The 24,406-nt window shown below is 45.2% G+C and overlaps 1 protein-coding gene and 1 non-coding gene across 2 annotated transcripts in view; both read right to left on the minus strand.

Annotated features, from left to right (window-relative positions):
- The window catches only part of LOC109898134 (inactive tyrosine-protein kinase transmembrane receptor ROR1), a 172,883-nt gene that overhangs the window by 108,958 nt on the left and 39,519 nt on the right, over positions 1–24,406 (minus strand). The gene's annotated exons all lie outside the window — the stretch shown is intronic.
- Positions 10,145–10,217, minus strand: trnar-gcg (transfer RNA arginine (anticodon GCG)). Its single transcript has one exon. It is a non-coding gene; the product is annotated as a tRNA-Arg (tRNA).

A 24,406-nucleotide genomic window follows, 5' to 3' on the forward strand; every position in this document is an offset into this window, starting at 1 on the left:
GGCCCCTTCTGCTCACCCTCATCTCCTCCAGCTCGGATCTGTACATCTCTCCCTCCATCTCCCCCAGCCTACTCTGGAATCCCTGCACAGCCAGACCCAGCGCTCGCAAATCACAAGGATGGGAGGGCTAGCCAGGGGCCAGTTGAGGCTGAGGAGGGTAGAGGGCGATACTGCCAGGCCAGGTGGGGTCACCGCCCCTGTCTCTCTGATGTTGGCCACTTGTGGTTAGCCAGGGTCAAGAGGTCAGGAGGTCAAAGGGCATTTAGCCTCCAGGGGTCTGGGCGGGCCTGTTTCCCTGTGGTGAGCAGAGAGAGTCTGGACGGCCTGACAAGAAGTCAGCATAATAGACAGTCATTCAGTAAGATGAATGACTGCTTTTAGTTGAGCGTAGAGAACACACATGACCTGATCAGGGGAACGTATCCGGAACATTCCGTTGCATGAAGATCACCTTGCATCCATTGCCCACAATGCATTTAAGATTATCTTAGCACTACAAAGCTTTTGAGAAACCTGCTCCAGGAAACTTGGGGGACTCAAGCGAGAGATTACATTTATTTTGAGGGGCTGCATGGCGCCGCGCGCCGTCGGTTTCAGAGATGCCTTTGGAATTCTAACTCCGTCCCAAACAGAACGGCAGATAGCTATGTGAACGGATGAGCGACTCGTGGCGAATTAGTGACCACACGCGCAGTCAAATAAATCAGAACACATCCAATCGCGCACGGCGCATACACGAGAAGGCTACCGTCTGAAGCAGTGATTACTACTGCTGGAGCAGGACTTCAAAGGCAGGTTAAGACAGTGTGTGTGTGTGTGTGTGTGTGTGTGTGTGTGTGTGTGTGCGAGCGCAAGACCCTGAGGTGCATATGGCATGACAGCAACAATATATCACTGTATTTACAAAATCCTCCAATCTGCCAGCAGACAGGCAGTGAATCTACTTCTCAACACTCTGTATGAACGTACCTTTCATTGGCCAGTTGATGGATAGTTCAGTCTGCAGGCGGGGTAGAAAATAACAGAGTGCTTCTCAGTTTGCAGTAACCGGAGCAGTGCTAAGTGTAATGATATTCCATCCCCACAAAGCGTGCAATGCTGCATGCCAACGTCCCACTGATGTCTTGCCAACAGGTGTCCTGCAATGCTTTAACCCTAAACGCATTAACACTAAAGGGCAGCTTACCACAAGCCATACCAACTGGGTCTGTGTGTGTGTGTGTGTGTGTTTGTGTGTGTGTGTGTTTGAAACCGTTCCTAATATTAAGCTGCACCCCGTTTTGCCCTCAGAACAGTCTTAATTTGATGGGGCATTGACTCTACAAGGTGTCGTAAGCGTTCCACAGGGCTACTGGCCCATGTTGACTACAATTGTTTTACCTTTTTATTTAACTAGGCAAGTCAGTTGAGAACAAAATCTTATTTTCAATGACAGCCTAGGAACAGTGGGTTAACTGCCTTGTTCAGGGGTAGAACGACAGATTTTTACCTTGTCAGCTCGGGATACTAGTCCAACGCGCTAACCACTAGGCTACCCGCCGCCCCAATGCTTCCCACAGTTGTGTCAAGTTGGCTGGATGTCCTTTGGGTGGTGAACAATAATTCTCGATTCACACGGGAAACTGTTGAGTGTGAAAAACCCAGCAGTGTTGCAGTTCCTGACACACTCAAAGGCACTTCAATATTTTGCCTTGCCCATTCACCCCCTGAATGACACACATACACAATCAATAACTCAATTGTCTCAAGGCTTTAAAAAAAATCCTTCTTTAACTTGTCTCCTCCCCTTCATCTACACCGATTGAAGTGGATTTAACAGGGGACGTCACCTGGATTCACCTGGTCAGTATGTCACGGAAGGTGTTCCTAATGTGTTGTACAGTCAGTGTACAGTACAAGTGTGTGCTACCAGTGAAAGTAAGCCTCGGGGTCTGAGAGCTGGTCATGACGCAAGAGCCTATTACCAGATCAGCATCAAGAGAACCAGACCAGAGCAGTGGTGCTCAGTTCAACAGTAGCCTTGGGGAAGGTTTGGGGCTATGGGATCAAGACCAGTAGATTTATAGACTTTTTTTTTACAGGCCAATCCAAAGACAGGATCACAGCAATTGGTCTCCTGCGTAATCCCATCTAGCGTTTAACGTTCGGAGAACCATATGTTTCTTAGAGCTTGATGAGAGCGTGGTTGTCCTATGGTTATTTTGTATACAACCTTCCCACAACTTTCTGGGAACGTTGCAGAACAGCTGCTTGGCTTTGGAACATTCTCAGCACATTTTGGGAACGTGAAAAAAAGTAATTTCCTTGGTATTTCATTACTTTAAACAGACCTCACCTTCATCTACAGGGGGGGGGGGGGGGGGGGTTCAAACATGGTTACATTTCATTTAAATTTTGGTCATGTTTTAGGAACGTTCTCCAACTGGTTTGACATTAGGAATGTTCTCAAATAAAACAGAGAACTTTAAGAAACAATGTTCAGTTTTACCGGTCAGGAACTGTATGGCTTCGTTCCCAGAACCAACGGGAAACCAAAAACGTACATTTCCACAACTACCAAGGAATAAAATGTGCTAGCTGGGATGGCATCATTAAGACATATCGAGAGAGAGAGAGATAGAGAGACCCAGACTCCAATGTTTCTAGCGGTTGTGTCAAATTGGCTAGATGTCCTTTGGGTGGTGGATTATTCTTGGTTTCACACTGTCACACTGTCACACAGTTGAGCGTGAAAAACCCAGCAGTGTTGCACTTCAATATTTTGTCTTGCCCATTCACCCTCGGAATGACCCACATACACAATCCATGTCTTAAATGTCTCAAGGCTTAAAAATCCTTATTGAACTTGTCTCCTCCCCTTCATATACAGTTCCACACAGAGACCAGACCTGTTTCTCTTTTACTTAATCCTAGTAGCTACCTCTACTTTAGTTCTCTTTGCCTTTTACTCTCCCTCCATCCTGTACCTCTCTCGTTCTCACAGAAAACCCTGAACAGGCATGAGGCCTGACTACACATTTCCCAGACTCCTCTCCCCCTTCCTTCACCCTCTAAGACGACTAGGAACTTTGTTTCTTAACGAGATGAAAAGTTGACCAGGGGACATTAATCACAGGCGCGCACAGGGTCAGCAGCAGTTCACGGTTCAGTGTGATGAGAGAGAGAGAGAGAGAGAGAGAGAGAGAGAGAGAGAGAGAATAAAATGAGTGAGCACGAGACAGAAGGGGTTTAGTGGGGAGATGAGAGGAAGGAGGGAAAGTCCCATTAGAAGAAGCTTAACATGGGGCGTGTCCTGTTCTGCCGACAGACCGAGCCTGGCTCCAGCTCCCAGGGAGACTTCCACCGGACTGAGAGGAGGGCGCAGGGCAGTCTGGTCCTTAAAGAGACTTGGACCCAGAATGTCTACAGCCAATGCTTATTGTCAGTCCACTTCAGTCCCTTTATCTAAAGTTGAGTTCGGAAGTTTACATACACCTTAGCCAAATACATTTAAACTCAGTTTTTTACAATTCCTGAATTTTAATCATAGTAAAACTTCCCTGTCTTAGGTCAGTTAGGATCACCACTTTATTTAAGAATGTGACATGTCAGAATAATAGTAGAGAGAATGATTAGTTTGAGCTTTTATTTATTTGATCACATTCCCACTGGGTCAGAAGTTTACATACACTCAATTAGTACTTGGTAGCATTGCCTTTAAATTGTTCAACTTGGGTCAAACATTTCGGGTAGCCTTCCACAAGCTTCCCACAATATAGTGAATTTTGGCCCATTCCTCCTGACAGAGCTGGTGTAATTGAGTCAGGTTTGTAGGCCTCCTTGCTCGCACATGCTTTTTCAGTTCTGCCCACAAATTTTCTATAGGATTGAGGTCAGGACTTTGTGATGACCACTCCAATACCTTGACTTTGTTAAGCCATTTTGCCACAACTTTGGAAGTATGCCTGGGGTCATTGTCCATGAGGAAGACCCATTTGGGACCAAGCTTTAACTTCCTGACTGATGTCTTAAGAAGTTCCACATAATTTTCCTACCTCATGATGCCATCTATTTTGTGAAGTGCACCACTCCTGCAACAATGCACCCCCACAACATGATGTTGCCACAACCGTGGTTCACGGTTGGGATGGTGATCTTCGGCTTGCAAGCCCCCCCCTTTTCCTCCAAACATAACGATGGTCATTATGTCCAAAAAGCAATATTTTTGTTTCATCAGACCAGAGGACATTTCTCCAAAAAGTACAATCTTTGTCCCCATGTGCAGTTGCAAACCGTAGTCTGGCTTTTTTATGGCAGTTTTGGAGCAGTGATTTCTTCTTTGCTAAGAGGCCTTTCAGGTTATGTCGATATAGGACTCGTTTTTACTGTGGATATAGATACTTTTGTACCTGTTTCCTCCAGTATCTTCACATGGTCCTTTGCTGTTGTTCTGGGATTGATTTGCACTTTTTGCACCAAAGTACGTTCATCTCTAGGAGACAGAACACGTCTCCTTCCTGAGCGGTATGACGGCTGCGTGTTCCCATGGTGTTTATACTTCGGTACTATTGTTTCTACAGATGAACGTGGTACCTTCAGGCATTTGGAAATGGCTCCCAAGGATGAACCAGACTTGTGGAGGTCTACAATTGTCTTTCTGAGGTGTTGGCTGATTTATTTTGATTTTCCCATGATGTCAAGCAAAGAGGCACTGAGTTTGAAGGTAGGCCTTGAAATACATCCACAGGTACAACTCCAATTGACTCAAATGATGTCAATTAGCCTATCAGAAGCTTGTAAAGCCATGCGATTATCTTCAGGAATTTTCCCAAGCTGTTTAAAGGCACAGTCAACTTAGTGTATGTAAACTTCTGACCCACTGGAATTGTGATACAGTGAAAGTGATGAGTGAAATAATCTGTCTGTAAACAATTGTTGGAAAATGTAGATGTCCTAACCGACTTGCCAAAATTATAGTTTGTTAACAAGAAATTTGTGGAGTGGTTGAAAATCAATGACTCCAACCTAAGTCTATGTAAACTTCCGACTTCAACAGTATACATTCTAGTAAATGTGATACTACAGGAGTCAAATGTAGGGTCTCTCTCATTTTCCCCTCTCTGCCCAACCATCTTTTTGTTGTTGTTGTACTTTCTACCACTTTTTTGTTGATATCCAATTGATAGTTACAGTCTTGTCCCATCGCTGCAACTCCCCTATGGACTCGGGAGAGGGGAAGGTCGAGAGCCATGCGTCCTCTGAAACACAACCCTGCCAAGCGTCTGGACACGCTGCTCGCTTTACCCGGAAGCACCAATGTGTCGGAGGAAACACCGTTCAACTTGCGACCGGGGTCATCCTGCAGGCACCCAGCACGCTACAAGGACTCGCTAGGGCAAGATGAGCCAAGTAAAGCCCCCCGGCCAAACCCTCCCCTAACGACGCTTGGCCAATTGTGCGCTGTCTTATGGGACTCGCAACCACAGCCAGTTGTGGCACAGTCTGGGAATGAACCCAGGTCTGTAGTAAAACCTCTAGCACTGCACCGCTAGGGAGGCCCCCGTAAGTTGTTTTCGTCAAAAATCAATAGGTACAAAGCACTCATTCACAAGTCAAAAGGTTGATGTAGCAATCGCAGATTTTCGTTTGAATGAAAATGTGTAAACATGCTCACCTACCGCCCTGCCACCCGGTGAGGTGTGTGAGAGGAGAAGACTCAAAAGGTGTTTCACATAGTGGAGCGCTGCTGAATGACAACTACTTACTGAGAGGTGTGTAAAGTCCTATTTATTTGATTGGCCCATAATTCTGCGGTTGGTTACTGCTGTATGGTGGAGCTGAGAAGACCTCTGTGTCCTACACTCCCACTAGTATGGCCTCTGGTGAGTTAACCCTCAGCCCAGGTTATATGTTTATTATTTTCCAGAGGGCCTGTTTCGAAAGGTACACTGCAGTCACCGATAAAGGTATGAGGGAGAGAGAGAGAGAGAGAGAGAGAGAGAACGAGAGAGAGAGAGCACATGAGAGAGAGAGAGAGCACGAGAGAGAGAGAGCACGAGAGAACGAGAGAGAGAGAGAGAGCACGAGAGAGAACGAGACAGTGAGAGAGAGAGACAGCGAACGAGAGAGAGAGACAGCGAGAGAGACAGCGAGAGAGAGAAAGACAACGAGAGAGAGAAAGACAGCGAGAGAGAGAGACAGCGAGAGAGAGAGAGACAGCGAGAGAGAGAGAGACAGCGAGAGAGAGAGAGACAGCGAGAGAGACAGCGAGAGAGAGAGAGAGAGAGAGAGAGAGAGAGAGAGAGAGAGAGAGAGAGGGAGAGACAGCGAGAGAGAGAGAGAGAGAGAGACAGCGAGAGAGAGAGAGAGAGACAGCGAGAGAGAGAGAGAGAGAGAGAGAGAGAGAGAGAGAGAGAGAGAGAAGGTATTGCTATAGAGGGAAAGAGAGAGAGAAACCTATATATAGGTGGTATATTTACAGTTGAACAATCCATGAAGAGGGCCCGTGATCACTTCAATGTTCTACAAGTGGTCTGGGTCTTGGTCATCGAAAGAAATAAAGTACCATGTTAGCTACAAATCTTTCAGGGACCTCAACCATGGCTGTTCTGCAGCCTGTATCACCAGGACTGGTCACAGTCTGGCTAATCCTCCCTTGGGACTGCTCCCAGATCAGTGGCTATATAGCACGATGACAGTGCTAAATAAATAACTTACAGTGCTGCTGCTGTGCTCTGGGGGAACTCTCTCTTTCTCGCTATTCAGCCTGATAAATTACGAGGATAAATGTACATTTTTCTAACACACACACACACACACACTCATACATACACACATACATACATACTGTACCAGTCAAAAGTTTGGACACACCTACTCATTCAAGGGGTTTTCTTTATTTTCTACATTGTAGAATAGAATGTGCAAAGCAGTCATCAAAGCAAAGGGTGGCTACTTTGAGGAATCTCAAATATATTTCTACAATGTAGAAAATAGTAAAAATAAAGAAAAACCCTTGAATGAGTAGGTGTGTCCAAACTTTTGACTGGTACTGTACGTACATACATACTGTACATACACACACATGTACGCACGCACGCACGCACGCACACAAACAATGTCAAACATTGGACTCCCGAGTGGCGAAGCGGTCTTGGGCACTGCATCTCAGTGCTAGAGGCGTCACTACAGACACCCTGGTTTGAATCCAGGCTGTATCACAACCGGACGTGATTGGGAGTCCTATAGGGTGGTGCACAATTGGCCCAGCGTCGTCCGGGTTTGGCTGGGGTTGGCTGTCAATGCAAATAAGAATTTGTTCTTAACTGACTTGCCTAGTTAAATAAACAAAATAAAAAACAACCCTGGGTCTGGTCTAGACTACATTCAGCTGTTGGCCCTGTGCTTCAAATATGAGATGTCAGATTGCTCAGTGACTGGTCCTGTTCACTTCCTTCAGACACCATTCGCATTGTGATTTTTCTCTGATGGGAGAAGCCCATAAACGATTTCTGCTTGTAGTCTGTTACCATATCATCTACTTCAGGAGGTGATGGGACCCATTCTGCTATCCAACAGTGTTGTCAGCTCTCCTGACCGCAACCAACAGCACAGACAACAATAGCCTGTGTAGAGTCAGGTGGCACATTGAAATTCCTGAGTCATGGTGTTAAGTCAGTGGTTAACCAGAGTATAATGAACACTAAGTCTGATGTAATGAACACTCTAAGTCTGACTTTGGTCAACTTCTCCTTCCATACAGGGCTGCCTAAGGCTCAGGCTTGTGAGAGGAGAATACCAGAGCAGGGAGATGTAGCCCAGAGAGACTGCAGTAGAAAGAGCTCCAGGCTACAGCCCAGAGAGCAGCCCTCACTATGGGCTATAAAAGAGCCATAAAACAGGGTCAGCTAGAGGGGACCAGGGATGTCTGGGAAAACTACATAGTCCACAAACAGTCCTCCCTCCCGCCATCTCTCTCTCTCTCTAATACTTTACTCATCCGGTTGGTTCTCTAGTGATGTGACTTTGTGAACTATGCGTTGCCCTGTTTAATCATTTGTCAGATGAGGTGCCCTCCCTTGTTCCCTCTCTCTCCCTCCTCCCTCCACTCCCGAACAAAGATCCAATGACTGATAAATGTTGCCATCCCATTTTTATTTACTCTCTCTCTCTCCCTTTCTCTCACTCTCTAATTATATCCCTCCTCTCCCCCCTCTGTTACATTCCTCTCCTGCTCATCCTCAGGCTCTGTCTGAGGCCCTCCCTGGTGGTTACCCATAAGTCACCTCTCCCTGGGAGAGATGTGTGGGATGCGTGGGTGCAGCATTCATATTGATACAACTCATCATGCTATGTCGAGATACAGTACGTACAAACAGCAATGTTCTGCCTTTACCACGAGTTACAAGATGTAGATGAAAAGATGCCAAAATAAGGCTTAATAACCAAACAGGACATTTAGCATAGTGCTCAATCCGACCCGGCTTGATTAAGGCTTAATAACCAAACAGGACATTTAGCATAGTGCTCAATCCGGCCCGGCTTGACTGGCTTAATAACCAGGACTTTTTCATTCTGACTTCCATTTAGTTGGCTGAACTTCAAACTAACGTCTTTGCATTTTAGTTTTATATTACACTTCATCACATTGCTCTATTGCACCGTACACGAACCCAATTCTTTAATAAAATATCAGACCACCAAATCTTATTGCATTTCAAAGTATTAACTTTTGGCATTCAACCTACAGTTGCAATAACGTTGCACCAGAACCATTTGATCCTGCTTTTACGGAAAGGTTTTTCCCCACCCAACCAATACAGGCTTCCAGACAAGCTCAGTTAAGACAGACCTATACTAAAAGCCTGGTTATTTTGGGTCAAGATATTTCACCCACTGAACCTAACCACCACTTCAAACATATCCACAGTATCAGAAAGAGCTGACGTGGAGACTACCCTGAAAAGGGTGGGATATGTGGTGTGTCAGAGAGAGCGAGAGGGAAAGAGAGAGCGTGTGAGAGAGTGGGGAGAGAGAGAGCGCACAAACAACCGCAACCCTCGCCTATTCCCCACTAGTCACTCTACCCCTCCCACCCCTCAGTCGGTCATGAACGTGACATGGTGTGCTCCACACATCCCTGCCACCTGCCTGTGGAATGTTCCGTCTGTGCAGCTGTGGCTCAGGGCTCTAATTGGCCCAACCCCAGCCCAGGTTGGCTGTTCTGCGCTCTAATTGGTTAGTTCTGACCCTGGGGTGGTTGACTGAGCTCATTAGCTCTGAGCTGCGGTGGCCCGTGACCAGCAGGACTGAGGGGTGATGAGGGTTGACGAGGGGGGAGCTCGGTGAGGTAGGTTGAGTAGGGGGAGGCAGTGTGAGGAGGGGGAGAGAGCTGAGGGTCATAACAAGCCTGTGAACCAGCGTGAGGAAGGAGGGAGGGAAGGAAGGATGAGGGAGATGCAGGGTGAGGAGGGAGGAGGGGAGGCAGGGTGAGGAGGGAGGGAGGATGAGGGAGAGGCAGGGTGAGGAGGGATGGAGGATGAGGAAGAGGCAGGGTGAGGAGGGAGGGAGGGAGGGAGGAAGGATGAGGGAGAGGCAGGGTGGGGAGGGATGGAGGAGGAGGGGAGGCAGGGTGAGGAGGGAGGGAGGGAGGGAGGGAGGAAGGATGAGGGAGAGGCAGGGTGAGGAGGGAGGGAGGGAGGATGCGGGAGAGGCAGGGAGAGGAGGGATGGAGGATGAGGGAGAGGCAGGGTGAGGAGGGAGGAGGAGGAGAAGGGAGAGGCAGGCTGAGGAGTGAGGGAGGAGGAGGTGGAGGCAGGGGAGGAGAGAGGGAGGAGGAGGTGGAAGCAGGGGAGGAGAGAGGGAGGAGGTGGAAGCAGGGGAGGAGAGAGGGAGGAGGAGGTAGAAGCAGGGGAGGAGAGAGGGAGGAGGTGGAAGCAGGGGAGGAGAGAGGGGTGGAGGGAGGCTGAAGGTCATAAAGGGGACAGGGGGGTTCAGGCCCTTTGCACACACCCCTACATTTCTCCCCTACTCACACCGGACGTGTCCCTCAGGCTGTGACACCCTAAACTGGGTCATGCTCTTCGGGAAAAACTCCCCACTCACTTTCACTTCCAGTCCTTTCTCTCTTCAACTTTATTAATCAGGAAAAAATGCCAACTCTTAACGAGCCAGCCAGGAGTCAAACCTAGAATCTTCTGAGCCGCAGTCAGACACGTTATCCATTGCGCCACTGGCCCGCTATAGCAACAATCAATTGAGGGTAGATTTCCGCTGCTAATTACCCAGGTCCCACATGTTGGGAGGTGGGGGCACATACACCTGGCTATTGGGAAGTACATTATTTTACTATAGAATTCTGTAGTAAACTGCAGGACACTGTAGTATAACGTGATCATGTTAAGTGCTTACTATAGAACTGTACAGTGTACTGTAGAATAGTAAATGCTATGATATGCTACAGACTGCAAAAACACTACAGTAAATACTACGGCAATGTCAGCAGAAAACACTACAGTAAATACTACATTAATGTCCGCAAAAACACTACAGTATATACTACATTATTGTCCGCAAAAACACTTCAGTAAATACTACATTAATGTCAGCAGAAAACACTACAGTAAATACTACATTAATGTCTGCAAAAACACTACAGTAATTACTATAGTATCCAAATTTGTGCCAACCATAAGTGAGAAAAACCTACATGCCAAGTATAGAATATATATTGTGTTTCCTATAGGTTATAAAAAAAACTGCTGTTCAGCCCACAGTCCTACCAATCTACAGATTATGAACAATTGGCTCTTTGAGTGTTTTGTCCAGTAGGTTTCATCAAGGAGAAAGTCCCCACTGCTATGCCAAATATGATAAAACACTATAGTAACTACTATAGTATACAAAGTACTTTTTTACAACAGTATTTACACTGTAGTAAACTGTAAATACAACAGTATATTACAGTCATGCCCGCAACACTACAGTGAATACTACAGTAAAATCCACAAAAGCACTACAGAGAATATTACATGATTTAACCACAGTATACTATAGTATTTTTTTATGTGGGTAACCAAGATAAACCTTCTCCATCTCTCGTTCACCAGTGCCATTCACTCGCTCAACAACGGTGGATGGGAAACAGGAGGGACTGTGGAGATGCACACACACACGCTCCCAAGTAGGGCTCCCGAGTGGCTCAGTGGTCTAAGGCACTGCATCTCAGTGCTAGAGGTGTCACCACAGACCCTGGTTCAATTCCAGGCTGTCTCACAACCAGCTGTGATTGGAAGTCCCATAGTGTGGCACACAATTGGCCTCGTGTTTGTAAATAAGAATTTGTTCTTAACTGAATTGCTGCCGCCCTATTGATGTCACATAGGTGAGTGAGTTCCATTAATGAACAACAACTTAACCCTGCTGAATCGAACAAGGCATCGTCAAAAGCTGGTAACTTTGCTACAACCTATTAGCAGTCCAAATATCAATGCCTGGTTATGATTTAACCTCCAAGGAATGTGGGCTGCTAGCTGTGAGAGTGCAAAACACACACACACTCTCTCTCTCTCTCTCTCTCTCTGCACAGCCACTTGATTTTGTAGCCACTTGATTTTGTGGTGGTTCGGGTTTCACTTGGGGCACTCCTCAAACTCTGCCCTCCTTTTCAGCATGCAGCACCTTACGCGCTAACGAGGCTACCCCTCAAACCCCGCCTTTCCCTCTTTCTATCTCTCCCTCCATCACTACAACTGTCATTAATAATTCTAATTCTGGCTATGGGGTGGGAAAGAGGTGGGTGAGGGTAACCCAGTCCTAGCCAGCTGCCCCCTGGGCCCATGAGAGCATTTCAAGGGTAGAGAGTCTGTGGAATATGAGGGCTGGGGGACCTTGTGCCAGGGGCCCATGGGAGCCTGAGAAAGGTTCAGTTCCTTTCTTACCCTGTACCCTACACTGAAAAAAATTGTCCTTCCTCAGCTCTTAAGAACTATTGCCCGATAAAAAAAAACTTTGAGTTAAGTGTGGGGTTCTTGACGTGGCATCTACAGATCTTCAGAATTTTAAACGTTTCTTGAAATGTATGGAAGCCTGCAGATGTGTCCCTTTGATAGCACACAGCAAATTGGTCAGTGTTGACTAGTGTTCACTTTCCAGTGTAACATTTACAGTTTTGATTCAGGAGTTTAATTAACACTGTAAAGAGTTCAATTAACACTCAGTGGTGTAAAATAACCCCAGTGTTGGTGTTAATAACCAGAGTTTAACAAAAACCATGCCCATCATTATCATATTTCCCAGCATGCTATATTGCAGGTTGGTTTTTAGAAATGTCTGTTTAAATATCTATGTTTTTGCATGTACATTGATTAATTCATCTTATGCTACTCAAATATAAATAATATACATTTTCCAATCTGTTACTTGGACTTATTGCACTCATTACTGAAACGGTTATTCCAATTTAGATGTGTAGGAGAGTCTCATGTCAACCTGGAAATTATTCTGAATACAGGTTGCAGGTCAATTCAAAATCTTGGAGATCCCCACTGGTTGGATTCCAATAGGAATTACACATCACTGTGCAAACCAGCATAATGTGACTTGCAGGCCTGATGAGGCCTGTAAACTATGAGTTTCGGGCCACTGTATAAGGATAAAAATAGGTCCTCAAAAGAAGGTCTTATGAAACATGCATTGTCTCTCAGAACGACATATTTCATTAAGATCTCACTTGGTGAAGGCCACAGGGCTGAACATGAATGAATGCACCAACCATGTCTCTGTCACTAGCAAACACAGTCATGTGTGATACTGATATTTAAAAAAATCACCTGAAAGGCACCTGTGAAATATGCAAATAAATCATAAAACCATACTGCTTCGCTCAGTACGTTTTTACGTTCTGGAATGTTCAATTGAACGGAAGAGGTACTGTACTGAACAACCAGTTGAAAAATGGGGAGGGGTTGGGTTGTGGGTTGGGGAACGCTGTCAGCATGGCCATTGCCCTTTAAATACATCACTCATTGCTTCAAGCCACACCTGGCCACACCTCCAAACTGGAGAAAACGCACCTCAAATTCTATTCAAGAACGTACAATGATGTTTTGGGGAACCGTATAGTTCAGTACAAACCATTCCGCAACGTAGCGAACGCTCAAGTGAACTGAACAAACCTAAGGGCTATTCAAAAATGTCTAGTTTTGGATTTTTTTTACACGGTTCTTTAAAAGAACCATCCCATGTATGGTTCTTCAGAGCCACTAAAATGGTTTTCCTATGGCATCACTCTCAAGAACCTTATTGGTTCCAACTTGCAGTGTAGGGAGCCTCTTAAATACTACCAGTATTTCACTGATGTCTTTCAGTGTGTCAAAACGTTCTGGACGGATCACTATTTCGCAGCAGACCAGTTGTACTTTCCATTTCAGATTTGTCAAGGTCTGGCTGCGGCTGTGTTTGTGGCTGACGACGGTGGTATTAAGAGCCAAAAATAACGGTCTTCCCTCTGTCCGGACAAACTAAAAGGAAGCTCTTCGTTGTGCATGCAGGAAGGATCAAATGAATCCTACAGACGAAAAGAATCATATACGGTATGTGCGTTTTGAATTTTTTTGGGGGACAAACTTGAATCATTATAAAAAAGTATGGAAAGGAAATATCTCACTGGGCACACACTAGTTGAATCAACTCTGTTTCCACGTCATTTAAATGAAATGAAACAACGTGGAATAGACACTGAATTGAAGTCTGTGCCCAGTGGGATGAAATTTAAAAAAGTAGCAAGTATAATTGAAATAGAGAAGTGTGATAACATGCCCTTTCAATAATGACTACTTGATGTGGTATGCACATTTTGTATTTTTAATTGCAAGGGTTCACAGGAGAGACAGATAGAAGGAAAGAGGGATAGAGAGGAACATAAGGTATGAATGAAGTCTCTGTGGGCTCTGGGTCAGTAATGACATGCAAATAGAAGGTCTGAAGCCACAAATGAGAACGCAAACATTCCGGATTTGTGTTCCTCTGCCTGGGCTGTCAGTCAGCAGGGGGAAACTGCTGTAGGCCATTTCTACTCAAACACATCATTTCTACTCAAACACATCATTAACAGTGTCAGCGGTCATCCGAAATGTCAGTTACCCTTTCTCTGACTGGCTTTTTTTTAAGCCGAGTCTCACATTTAATATACTGTACAATAGCCTCAATTTGACAGTGACCTCGTTGAAATGAACGAATTGAAGACAGTATTTTGTTATGTACGATGTAACATTAGCGTTGCTTTTTAAGATGTGTTTTGGTTTGTTGACTGGCAGCGATGGTATTTTCCTGCCAGTGTGGCTGTGTGTCTGTTGGGCAGCAGTGGGTAATGGGTGACACCACCATGTCAACACCTGTACCACAAATCACCGTGGCGACAACCGCATGCAGACAACCACGCTGTGTATTGCCACACTGTGTGCGCAGGGCTACGGCACAGCGGCGAATCCCAACCAACCCAGAGCCATTTACATTTGAGTCATTTGGCAGAAGCTCTTATCCAGAGGGAATTACAGTGGCGACTGCATACATCTTCAGACTGGTCCCCCCCCCGTGTGGGAATCGAACCCACGACCCTGCCGTCGATTCCCACAAGGGACCAGTCTGGAACCAGTGCCATGGTTTTATTTTCCACTTCAGAGTCGAAACATTTAATTGCGATGGCCCTGGTTTATGATTTCCAACAACTCAATGAGAGGGAATTTGTTCCAGAAGTCAATGCCACATGCCTTATCAGTAATAGCCCTGTGGAGAACAGAACATGGAGAATGGATGGAGGCAGATGGGGATAAGGGCATCTCCTCAAGCGTGTTGTGTAGGACCACTTGGATCAGAACCACACAAACATCTTTTGGTAAAGACAAACATCTTTGATACAGAAACACAAGAGTCTTTCATGTGACCTTGTTATTGAGGTTAGTGACTTTATTGAGTCACATAAATATCCTATTTTAAGATAATAAGATTAATCTGTTGATTTGAATGATGCCAGTGTGCATTTGCATCCGTGTGTGCGTGTGTTTGTGTGTGTGAGAGTGTGGGTGAGCCAGACTGCAATCACGCACACACACACGCATACGTAGACACACACACACACGCACACACACACCGCAAACTGAGGAAATCAAGGAACTAAATAACCAAGGAACCACTTCCCACAAGACAATAATGACTGTTTTATGTTCCAGAGCTGGTCTCCGCCTGACCATGAGTCTGTTTCTTCTCCGTAACAGTAGTCTGTCACTGCGTCCCAAATGCACCCTATTCCCTACTTAGTGCACTACTTTTGACCAAGTCTCACAGAGCTCTGGTCATTAGTAGTGCCCTATATAGGGTATAGGGTGCCATTTCGGACGGATCCTGTGATTTCCCCCCTTGACTTCCTGCTATTGCTCTGGCCCTGCCGCTCGCTCCACATAGCTGGCCTAGGCCCTCGTTCCGGCCTCGGAAAAAAGCAACACAACCTAGTAAAAAAAGACCGCAGATCAACTGATAATTGTGTCGTTTTGAATTTAAGCCCGGCAGGCAATGTTTGTGTGTGATGTTCATTCTCTCTCTGTCTAAAAGTAGAAGGTCAATTCTAACCATAGTCAGCCTTCTCTCTAGCCACTAAGATTTTTTATATAGTCTAAGTGCCTTTTTGTGAAAGAGGACACTGACTGTATGGTATAGCTGTGTAAAAAAAAAACTATTATCTCAATAAGATTGCTGACTAACTTGGTGGAGCCCTACATATTGGTTCCTACCATATATGGTAGTTGAATATAAAGAGACCTATCGAGAGGGCAGGCATAATATAAAAGGACAAATGACGGATTCCATAATATCCTGTAGCGTAGCTCGACTGACTGAACCACAGCCCAGGCTCTGCATGATATTGCTTTGGCTTTTCTATTACTAGTCCTTCTCTGTAATCAACGAAATGCAACGCAAAAATAGAAACACTATTCATATGTAATTTATTGCTCGTCTTTCCTATTTTGTTGCAGTAGCCATCATTTACAGAATAGAAAGAAGAAAGGAAAAAAAAGAAGTAAACAAATTACATTGAGGAATGTACCATTGGTTTGGCTTCCTGATTCCCACGGCCGGGGCTAGGCTGGGATGCTATAGGCTGGGATGCTATAGGCTGGGACGCTATAGGCTGGGACGCTATAGGCTGGGACGCTATAGGCTGGGACGCTATAGGCTGGGATGCTATAGGCTGGGCGCACGGCACTGATGTGAGGTGCTGTATCGTATATTAGAGTCAGTAGATTCCCCAGCGCTGCACTGTTCTCCTTCTCCTCTCATTAGAAACACATCAATCTCCCTGTCCACCGACAGCCCAGACGGACACCCTGCCATTAACCCTTACCCTGCTGTTACAAACCCTTGCACACACTCGCACGCTTACATTTTCAGCCACTCACGCCACCAACAACAACGTAGAGGGAAAGTAGTGGATTTAGAAGGAAATAACAGCTTGTTCATAAATTAAGTTTAAAAGAAGTGGTTTGTGAAGAGAAATAACTTGGTTTCTGTTCTTGGCTGTGAATGTGGTCATTTGGGATTAAAGCGGCACTGAAGGCAATAAAACAACTTCTCTGGTAGAAAGCAGTCCTATGTGTCATCAATATGAGTCAGAAACACTTATTCTAGTATCCAAATGTACGACAACGTGTAAACAGGCTAATTTTGTTGATAAAACTGTCCAAATCTGAGTTTTGTTAGTGAGTTCGTCATGACTTACTTGAGGGTTGGGTTTTTGATTTCGACATTGCTCACTTGCCCACTAACACAGGATACACAGCTGCAGGGATTGCGCTCTAGCCAATCATACCGCAGAACACTGCACCCAACACCTTACCTTGATCAAATCAAATTGTATTTGTCACATGCACCGAATACAACAGGTGTAGACTTTACTGTGAAATGCTCACCCTTATGCTCACCCTTATGCTCACCCTTATGCTCACCCTTTCCCAACAACGCGGTAAAACAAACTTGATAAAAATATAAATGGAAATAGTAACACAATAACATAACAATAACGAGACTGTATACATGGAGTACAGGTCAATGTGCAGGGGTACGAAGTGGTTGAGGTGATATGTAGATAGGGGTGAAAGTGACCAGGCTATCGGAATAGATAATAAACAGAGTAGCAGCAGTGTGTGTGGCGTCAATATGCATGTGTTTGTATGTGTGTGTTTTGTGTGGCGTCAATGTGCATGTGTGTGTGTGTTTTGTGTGGCGTCAATGTGCATGTGTGTGTGTGTTTTGTGTGGCGTCAATGTGCATGTGTGTGTGTGTTTTGTGTGGCGTCAATATGCATGCATGTGTGTGTGTGTGTTTTGTGCGTGTGTGCGTATGTAGGGAAAGGGGTTAGTCAGTTGCGCAACTGAATGCATTCACCCGAAATGGGTCTTCTGCATTTAATCCAACCTCTCTGAATCCTTAATCGACGTCCACGTCTTCAGCACCCGGGGAGCAGTTGTTGTATGGGGGTTAACTGCCTTGCTCAAGGGCAAAACGGAAGATTTTTCTGCCTTGCTGGCTGGGAAATTCGAACCAGCAACCTTCCAGATTTTGATATATTTTTATTTAACTAGGCAAGTCAGTTAAAGAACAAATTCTTATTTACAACGACAGCCTAGGAACAGTGGGTTAACTGCCTTGTTCAGGGGCAGAATGACAGATTTCTATCTTGTCAGCTCAGGGATTCCTTTCGGTTTTACTGGTCCAACGCTCTAGCCACTAGGCTACCCTGCCGCCCTGCAGATGACAGATTTCTTGATTTATCTTAGATGAATTCTGACTATTTTGAGGAAGTGTTGTTGCTATGGTTTCTCAAGAGGGACAAGCAACAGTATAACCACCTTTTTTTTTCAAGCAAAGGTCTATTAATAAGGGAGTATACAAAGCACAGGCGTTCGCTTTTCGCCTCGCCGAGCTCTGCTTGGAGCAAACAGAACCTAATCTGCAGGCGTCTTAAGACAAGGTTTGTTCTTTCCCCCGAAATACATATTTTCCAAGTTGGGAAAGTATTGCAACACACACACACACACACACACAAACACACAAACACACACGGCAGGACAAGATGCACCTGGTCTCTTTCCACAGTGGAACAGTCATGGTGACATTGAGCAGGTTACAGACACCGAGGCCTAATAACAACACTAGATTAAAGCCACGGAACCTGGGTGCGTAGAACTGCTGCACAGAAACACACCGCTCTGTGTAAAGCCTACACACTATAATGTCAATAAACTGGGCGACTATGTGAAACCAAACAAAGAACGCTATGATTGCATCTAAGGCATTTACCACCCTCAGAGCAACGTCTAGGGCCATGACCTAACTGAAGGCTGTTTCATACTGTGGACTTAGTTACAGCAAGTGGACTTAGTTACAGCAAGGCGGCACTAGGGTTCTAGAAAGAGGGCAGAGGCTGGTATAGGTGCCTACTCACACATGCCCAACGAAGGCTCTCTCTCTCTCTCTCTCTCTGTCCTGGTTTCCGTTAACGTGGACCGTCTGTGTCCGATTAGACCTTGATGGCAATAACCAAGGCCTGTTTTGAAAAACACTCTCAAAGAGCCCTTGTGGAGAAAAAGCTGTTAAGGGAAAAGGATAAGTTATTATGACTCTGGTCTCCGAGCCCAGGCCGCAGTGTGATTGTGTACGTGAGCGTTCATGTGCGGCCCACATGTGTTGTGTATACCCCTGAACACACTGTGATAGCTTTACAAAACTGACGCATCCTAGTATGTCTTCTACGGAGACATGGGAAAGAGGAGACGAGGAGAGAGATTGTTTAATAGTTCAAAACAAAAAGGTAAAAAAAAAGCAGGAGTCTCTCTCTCTCTCTCTCTCTCTCTCTCTCTCTCTCTCTCTCTCTCTCTCTCTCTCTCTCTCTCTCTCTCTCTCTCTCTCTCTCTCTCCTCTCTCTCTCTCTCTCTCTCTCTCTCTCTCTCTCTCTCTCTCTCTCTCTCTCTCTCTCTCTCTCTCTCTCTCCTCTCTCTCTCTCTCTCTCTCTCTCTCTCTCTCTCTCTCTCTCTCTCTCTCTCTCTCTCTCTCCTCTCTCTCTCTCTCTCTCCTCTCTCTCTCTCTCTCTCTCTCTCTCTCTCTCTCTCTCTCTCTCTCTCTCTCTCTCTCTCTCTCTCTCTCTCTCTCTCTCTCTCTCTCTCTCTCTCTCTCTCTCTCTCTCTCTCTCTCTCTCTCTCTCGTTGTTGCTGCATCATCATCATATTTGTGCACCTGAAAGACACTAGAGCATGCACAGGCCTTGCGCTCGCTCTGGCAGTGTTCAACAAACTTTAACATCTTTGGCTAGGGGATCATTTCAACACAATGGAGAGGAAGGGAGAAAAACTTGAAGGGGGGAGGGGGGGGTTATGGAAGGAAGGGAAAGGGGAATGCATGGGAATGGTTAAAAGGGGTTGGAGTATGGGAGGAGAAACTGGTTAGCAGTACTGGAGAGGGAGAAAAGGGTAGTCCGTAGGCACGGGAGAAAAGCCATGTGGATGAGGTGAAGAGTACGCGGTTATGATCGGTGGCATCACTCCTGGCATCGAGTGGGGACCAATGGTGTGGTGCTGAGAGGCCTTTACTGCCACCCCATGAACAGGATTATTGCATCATGGTTATCCCACTGTGATCAAGACCAGAGTGAGGGGGGAGGAGTTAGAAGGTCATCTCGGGGATCCTGAATGGCCAGCAAACACAGGTTCAAATACAATTCAAAATCATTTCAAATACTTTCTCTCAGTTTGACTGAGCTTGCCTGGCCTTAACGGACCAATCCAAATGGTCCCAAATCTGCAAATCCACTCTCATCTGGTACTCCAGACAGACTACAGCAATGTATTTGAAATATTTCAAATATTATTTGAACCCAGATCTGATGTCCAGATGTCTGCAGCTGGACTGTCTGTCTCTATGGGGTTATAAACAGACAGGACACCCACCGCCATCCCCTGGTACAGTTCCATACACAGCCTGGGAAGTCAATGTGGCACTGTATGTGTGACGTGACGCGTATAACATGTGTTAATAGTCTTTGGTCTCTGTATTCCTTTTACACATATCAAAGTGTGTTCAGGTATGTGTGTTTTGAAAATCCATTGTGAAAATCCTTTGTATGGTGTCATGTTGTAGGTTTTGACTAAGATATACAGTTGTGTCTGTGTGTTTATGCCATGCTCATGTTCAGACCTCCATCTCCCTCTATATGTAATCCGTCTCTGAGGAGGGAAACACACAAAAGCTCCACCAAACAACATTTAAACCCCCGACTAGGGTTCAGTAACCTTCCACAAACATTCTCCCTCTAACAAAACATCTGCAAACAGACCAAGCTCTTAACCAACTCCGTCTCTCTCGCTGTCTGTCTTCTCTCAAACGCCAAAACACACTTGTGGGTGTCTTAGCCTTTTTGTTCCCAATGCTAACATTTTTAAAGGGGAACCACAGAGCCTGCCCTGGGGGCTGCTTCATGTCTGTTAGCATCATATAGCCTGAAAAGACCTTTATCTGAAAGCAGAAGAAAAGACTACAGTCCTCTAGCACTCCGCTGCAGTTTTCCTGCTCTCTAATGAGCTCGCGACAGCTTAGCTTACGGTAACCTAGGCCCTGGTTCATAGGCCTAACGTTCAGGCTATAGTCAGTGTCTTTATTTTTGACAAGGAAAAGCTTTATGGCTCTTGGGTGCACATATCTGTCTGGGTCGGCGTACGGGTGTGTGTGTTAAAGAAGGAGAGTAGAAAAGGGTTCTAGACAGAGATGGAGACAAATCAGGACGCCGTTTCTGTTTCTAGCTACAGTTGAAGTCTGAAGTTTACATACACTTAAGTCGGAGTCATTAAACCTCGTTTTTCAACCACTCCACAAATTTCTTGTTAACAAACTATTAGTTTTGGCAAGTTGGTTAGGACATCTACTTTGTGCATGACACAAGTAATTTTTCCACCAATTGTTTACAGACAGATTATTTCACTGTATCACAATTCCAGTGGGTCAGAAGTTTACATACACTAAGTTGACTGTGCCTTTAAGCAGCTTGTAAAATTCTTCTGATAGGCTAATTGACATCATTTGAGTCAATTGGAGGTGTACCTGTGGATGTATTTCAAGGCCTACCTTCAAACTCAGTGCCTCTTTGCTTGACATCATGGGAAAATCTAAAGAAATCAGGCAAGACCTCAGAAAGAAATTGTAGACCTCCACAAGTCTGGTTCATCCTTGGGAGCAATTTCTAAACACCTGAAGGTACCACGTTCATCTGTACAACCAATAGTACGCAAGTATAAACACCATGGGACACGCAGCCGTCATACCACTCAGGAAGGAGACGCGTTCTGTCTCCTAGAGATGAACGTACTTTGGTGCAAAAAGTAGAAATCAATCCCAGAACAACAGCAAAGGACCTTGTGAAGATGCTGGAAGAAACAGTATCTATATCCACAGTAAAACGAGCCCTATATCGACATAACCTGAAAGGCCGCTCAGCGAGGAAGAAGCCACTGCTCCAAAACCTCCTTAAAAAAGCCAGACTGCGGTTTGCAACTGCACACGGTGACAAAGATCATACTTTTTGGGAAAATGTCCTCTGGTCTGATGAAACAAAAATAGAACTGTTTGGCCGTCATCGTTATGTTTGGAGGAAAAAGGGGCCGAAGAACACCATCCCAACCGTGTAGCACGGGGGTGGCAGCATCATGTTGTTGGGGTGCTTTGCTGCAGAAGGGACTGGTGCACTTCACAAAATAGATGGCATCATGAGGCAGGAATATTATGTGGATATATTGAAGCAACATCTCAAGACATCAGTCGGGAAGTTAAAGTTTGGACGCAATTGTGTCTTCCAAATGGACAATGACGCCAAGCATACTTCCAAAGTTGTGGCAAAATGGCTTAAGGACAACAAAGTCAAGGTATTGGAGTGGCCATTACAAAGCCCTGACCTCAACATTTGTGGGTGAGCAAAGAGGCCTACAAACCTGACTCAGTTACATCAGCTCTGTCAGGGGGAATGGGACAAAATTCACCCATCTTATTGTGGGAAGCTTGTGGAAGGCTACCTGAAGGCTACTTTGTGGAAGGCTACTTTGACCCAAGTTAAACAATTTAAAGGCAATGCTACCAAATACTAATTGAGTGTATGTAAACTTCTGACCCACTGGAAATGTGATGAAAGAAATAAAAGCTGAAATAAATAATTCTCTCGACTATTATTTTGACATTTCACATTCTTAAAATAAAAGTGGTGATCCTAAATGACCTAAAACAGGGAATTTGTACTTGGATTAAATGTCAGGAATTGTGAAAAACCGAGTTGAAATGTATTTGGCTGAGGTGTCTGTAAACTTCCGACTTCAACGGTATATCAGGGGGTCCAGGACGTAAGCCTTTGCCCTTTAACTTACAAACCACAATGGGCACACCCACATACAGGACACGAGTGGGGTGAAACACCCCCATGTCTACCCCAATAACATATCCTTTAGAGTGCAACAGCTTGCACCACTGAGGGAGCGAGACATGGCCCGGCCACCACTGTTAGCATTCACAGGTCGATAATGAATAACAGGGGCTTTCTCTCTGAGGCTACGCAGCACAGCGCTAATGATAGCCACAAGATTACCACAGGTTAGATTGCAGAGGGCTAATGCAATCATACAGCATTCCTAACAATAATTTAACCGGGTTAACCCTAACCCTAACTCTTAACCCTAAACCTAACTCTTAACCCCTAAACCTAAACCTAACCCTAACTCTTAACCCTAACCCTAACTCTTAACCCTAAACCTAACTCTTAACCCCTAAACCTAACCCTAACTCTTAACCCTAAACCTAACCCTAACTCTTAACCCTAAACCTAACTTCTTAACCCTAAACCTAACTCTTAACCCTAAACCTAACTCTTAACCCTAAACCTAACTCTTAACCCTAAACCTAACTCTTAACCCTAAACCTAACTCTTAACCCTAAACCTAACTCTTAGCCCTAAACCTAACTCTTAACCCTAAACCTAACTCTTAACCCCTAAACCAACCCTAACCTCTAACCCTACACCTAACCCTAACTCTTAACCCTACACCTAACCCTAACTCTTAACCCTACACCTAACCCTAACTCTTAACCCTACACCTAACCCTAACTCTTAACCCTACACCTAACCCTAACTCTTAACCCTAAACCTAACCCTAACTCTTAACCCTACAACTAACTCTTAACCCCTAAACCTAACCCTAACTCTTAACCCTACACCTAACCCTAACTCTTAACCCCAAACCTAACCCTTAACCCTAAACCTAACCCTAACTCTTAACCCCTAAACCTAACCCTAACACTTAACCCCTAAACCTAACCCTAACTCTTAACCCTAACCCTAAACCTAACCCCTAACTCTTAACCCTAAACCTAACTCTCTAACCCTAAACCTAACCCTAACTCTTAACCCCTAAACCTAACCCTAACTCTTAACCCTACACCTAACCCTAACTCTTAACCCTAAACCTAACCCTAACTATTAACCCTAAACCTAACCCTAACTCTTAACCCCTACACCTAACCCTACACCTAACCCTAACTCTTAACCCTAACCTAACTCTTAACCCTTACCCTTGTTCTAACCCTAAACCTAACTCTTAACCCTAAACCTAACCCTAACTCTTAACCCTAACCTAACTCTTAACCCCTAAACCTAACCCTAACTCTTAACCCTAACTCTTAACCCCTAAACCTAACCCTAACTCTTAACCCCTAAACCTAACCCTAACCCTAACTCTTAACCCTAACCTAAACCTAACTCTTAACCCTTACCCTTGTTCTAACCCTAACCCTAGTTCTAATGCTAAACCTAACCTCCTTGTTGGTTTACCATTCTTGTGAGGACTTCTGGTACTCACAAGTATAGTAAAACATGTACACACACACACACACACACACACACACACACCACAGGAGGCTGCTGAGGGGAGGATGGCTCATAATAATGGCTGGAACGGAGTAGATGGAATGGCATCAAACATATGGAAACTATCTGTTTGATGTATTTGATACCATTCCAGAATTCCGCTCCCACCATTACCACGAGCCCGTCCTCCCCAATTAAGTTGCCACCAACCTCCTGTGACACCCACACATAGCACACTCCAGGCTAAATTACACTACAGTTTATATAACCCACAAATTAATCAGAATAATATTGTTTTCCTTTCCTTTCATTAAAACAAAGGAGACCTCTTAAAAGCCAGGCATGTCTTCCCTGGGATGCGGTTGTCCTGCCCCGCAGGGTCTGACATTGTGTGTGTGTGTGTGTGTGTAGGAGCAGTTAGTTAAGTGTGCAGTGCTGGGATGATCCGGGTCCAAGTGGTATTCCGGAATCCCAGTCCTATAC

Source organism: Oncorhynchus kisutch, linkage group LG10, assembly GCF_002021735.2.
Source record: "Oncorhynchus kisutch isolate 150728-3 linkage group LG10, Okis_V2, whole genome shotgun sequence".
NCBI lineage: Eukaryota > Metazoa > Chordata > Actinopteri > Salmoniformes > Salmonidae > Oncorhynchus > Oncorhynchus kisutch.